This window comes from Trachymyrmex cornetzi, unplaced genomic scaffold (genome assembly GCF_001594075.2).
Source record: "Trachymyrmex cornetzi isolate Tcor2-1 unplaced genomic scaffold, Tcor1.1 scaffold16, whole genome shotgun sequence".
NCBI classification, from domain to species: Eukaryota; Metazoa; Arthropoda; class Insecta; order Hymenoptera; family Formicidae; genus Trachymyrmex; species Trachymyrmex cornetzi.
Window position 1 is genome coordinate 7,182,804 of NW_017296201.1, and position 4,012 is coordinate 7,186,815.

General features: G+C 41.2%; 1 pseudogene; it reads right to left on the reverse strand.

Moving 5' to 3' along the window:
* LOC108758585 (uncharacterized) overlaps positions 1–4,012 on the reverse strand; it is a 4,483-nt pseudogene continuing 471 nt past the window's right edge.

The following is a 4,012-nucleotide window of genomic DNA, read 5'->3' on the forward strand; positions in this document are numbered from 1 at the left end:
TCAAATATCAAACGTACCTGTAGGACTGCACAGTTCAGAAACAAAACACTGTTGTTCGTTATTTATATTCATCGATGTGTACACATCGTTAGATCTCCTTTTTCTTATTCAGATCTTCTTACTATCATCAGAAGATCCTCATCACTACATATCCTTTTCAATCGATTATGCACTTCAATCCCCGACGAGGCGATAGAATTATCACTCGCGCTGTCATCAAAGTATTGTACCTCCTGCTTTTTCACACAATCGGTGCCACGTTCCATCTTAATATTGCATGCAGCGCCTCCGTTCAAAACATTTGCACTTGGAGAATTAGCCAAACATGATGTATGATTACGAGGCGCGCGGGAGCTCTTACCAAACTTGCGAGTGGCAAGAACTTTCTTCGATTGTGCAGATATATCAGCGTTTTGGATATTGCTATTGTAGCCCGCGTTCATCATTTCAAACATTGACAAAGGCTTGCCGGACGGCATCGCGCCCTCTGAATTCGATATTGGGCTTTGCTCCGCGCTACTGGAATTAATCAACTTTCCAATGGTATGTTTGGACTCTTGCTTCGGAGATACTTTGCCTTTGCCTTTGTCTTAGATAACGATGCAGCGGTTGATTTTATTGATGCCGATCTTATTGGCTTACACGGAAACTGGAGGCATACGAGAAGAGAATATAGCAATCTTTACGTATACTGTGTATGCGGCATTGATGAGAGAGACAAACAATCCTCCGTTATAACCGACGAGGGTAAGTCGCTGGTTAGGTGATTGATAGCAACTTCGAGCTGCGATGGATCTTCGACGTTGGTTTTTGAATTCGACAACTGGGTGTTCATGTCCATTGGTAGCGCGTTATTGCCGATATCTGGAATCAGACTTTTAATAGTTGCGGACACGGTGGCGGAGAACCTCATTTTCATCTCTTTTTTTTAGTTGAATGCCCTCCTCTTCCATCACCATGGTGTTAACACAAACGAAGGATTCCATCGTATTCATATCTCTATCAATTTTCAAATAACTGTGGGTCTGTAAGTAGATGAACTCACCGTTCTTTGTGAGTAGCCTGTAGCACGACAAGCCGCACACTTCGGCACGGTCGTACATTTGCCATAGGCCGATCATCGTTCAGGCCCGATATCTCCTCCGATAGGTAATGATCGATACCTTATGATCGCAATAAATGATACGTCGACCAGATGCCGCGTCATGTACTCGTCTTTATTGGCGTCCATTATCGACAATTCGGTGATGGACCGTGTTACGGATTTGTACTATTTTAAAATTCGCGCCCGTGAACGTGTCATCGAGTGCAGCGGTGTAGATAGGGGATTGGTGCTGCCAAACGGCGCTCCAATCGTGCGAGCCGGCAATCGAGGTGGCGCTGCGGTGTAGGACCCACTTTAGATTGAATGTAGGCGCGCCTTTATGCTTCTTCTTGGTTTTTGTTGTTTCTCTTCCTGCCATAATCGGTCGTGTGTGTCCATACGTGCCTCGTTAGTATAACTATTTTAGGAGAGGGAGACGTCCCTTAATACTCAGTGTGTAAGCAGAGCGTTGCAAAGGTTTCGCTACCGGGGTGGAGCGTCACATCCCAGACTGGTCGTTCTTCGACCGGATTACAGCGGCCGGTCGAGAGTCTGGAATCCCGGTCTGCGTGCGCGGGTCCGCCATTTTGACGACCCGTTCTTCGTGCGTGGTGAAATCACGTAAAGGAAGCCGGCCTTGTGGGAAATACGATTTAGCAGTGTGCTGGAAAATACTGTGAGAGCTCTCTGGATAAATATTCGAACGGAACTGAATGAATGCATGTAAATCTTTAATTCTTATTTCTTCTGGGTAAATTGCATAATCTAGTAGACTCCTATGATCGAGGCATCGTGAAACCGACTTGCCTATTGTCTGCAAACCCATGCCGATCTGCTAATCCGTATCAATTCGTCGACCTGAAGACGTGGAATGCAAACCAGGACGAGAATGACTGGAGTAAAAGAATAAAACACATATAACTCAACTTCGTTGACATCTAGACAACAACCACGCAATTGTAACAGGATAGTTTCCGCACTAAAAGAGGTACTTCTTGTTAGTTACGACAAATGATCGCCAGCATATAATGTTAACGAAAGAAACGTTGAACTACCAATACTCGAGATAAGTAATATCACTTAGGATGTCACGTTATCATGTTAAAGGTATTCTGATAATTTTGAAGAGCGAATTATAAAGTTGAGAATATCAACAACCTTATCCAGTTAAACATATTTTCTGTATTAATCTTTCGATTTTTGTAACATCCGTTTATTGTCTGTATGTAGATTATTCTTAACCTTAGATGATCTCAATATTAATTCATTTTCATATCTTCATCATTACGTTACTATGTATGAATAACGTCTCAAATCAGATCGAACCTAATAAGAAATAATGAGATCATAATTTAGTCTTTCATGTAAACAGATATCAGGATGGTTATACATAACAGAACTTATCCTTTATTTACATTCTAGATTGTAGTAATTCTCCAATTCATTAGAACTTACGCCGTTACTTAATTGAATTAAAGTCCATTGTCTTCTCAAGTCTGAATATTTATAATCTCAATATCATACTCAGTTTTCTATTTATTCGATCTGATTTATTACTATAGTTATTATCTAAGAATGTTCAAATTGAATTTACGCCAATAATTGGTGAAAATACTGAATATTTTATACCATGTAAACGAGTATGTACTAATCAATCTCACTAATGCAACGAGATTTTAATTAACTAATAATCAACATTGTTGCGATCATGTGAATGTTTCGTTCTTCTCTTTGGCCGGCGTATTATTAAGAACAGGCGATTTCTAACAGACCGTTTCTGGGCAGAAACGGCCCATCGCATTTACCGAATTCAAGGCGTAGGTTTTGAAATGATTCCTTCTTCGACATTTCCGACAAAAGATATATTCATCGGAAATGTCGTATATCATATCAGGAGTATATTGTTACGTCCTGACGACTCCACGATTCTTTTCTTTCGTGGAGAGAACTTATTTCTCAATTGCGAATCACTCGCAGTTCCATGCATGCAATCCCTAAGGTATCAGAGAGTCTATTAGAGAGTCAATAGCGTGACCGATCGAAGATCGATTCTTAACGAAGGAATAATTAATATCACCAAATAACTGTAGATACTAAATGTGTTAATTATCACACGTGTACGCCTAGTGGCAGTATGACTCATAGAAATATGTGTAATCACTTCTATTTTTAGAAAAGCTTTCCCAATAATTCAAAGAAAAATCATTAGTCACCCCTATATTTCGAAACAATAACACTCAAAACAGGGTGAATCATCATCGAATCAAAGTCCAAAGTCCGAAAAAACAGCGTACCTTAAGTATGATATATAAGAGCCCTTCGCGAGGACAGTACGAACAGTCGAATATTAACTTAATCGCTCACGAGACGAAGTGCTGCCCGAATTATTATCATTGGTGCGGAGTTCTCGCGATCAAGTGCGTACCATCACCTTGTGGTCCAATTTCACCATCCCGTCTAAGGGAAGCTCTGAGAAGCCAACTCCGACCGCCGATCCTGCAAGGACTCCTCCCACAAGGACTCATTAGACTCTCTCTCTCCGCCAAAACCGTGAGTAACTACTTCTTCCGCGAGGATCTAAAATTCGCAAACACCCTCTTTTTTTGCAATCGCCTAAGACTCACCTCTTTATAAGTATTTATAATTCTCTGTCGTGCTCTTCCGTTTTCTTCTTTCACACTTATTCCTTTTTTTTTCTCTCCCACTTTCTCTTTCTACAATTATTCGAAGCGAAATAACGCCCTCGAGTAATTACCATCTCTCTCTGACCTTCTTCCTTCCACGATAACTCGAAGCGAGACACCGCTTTGAGTATCTCCCATCTCTTTCTGTCCCTACGAACTCGCGAAGCGTCAACCCGCTTTGAATAGTTCGATCTTTCCTTCTTTCTGCGATATCTTGAAGCGAAATTACGCTGCGAGTAACTCG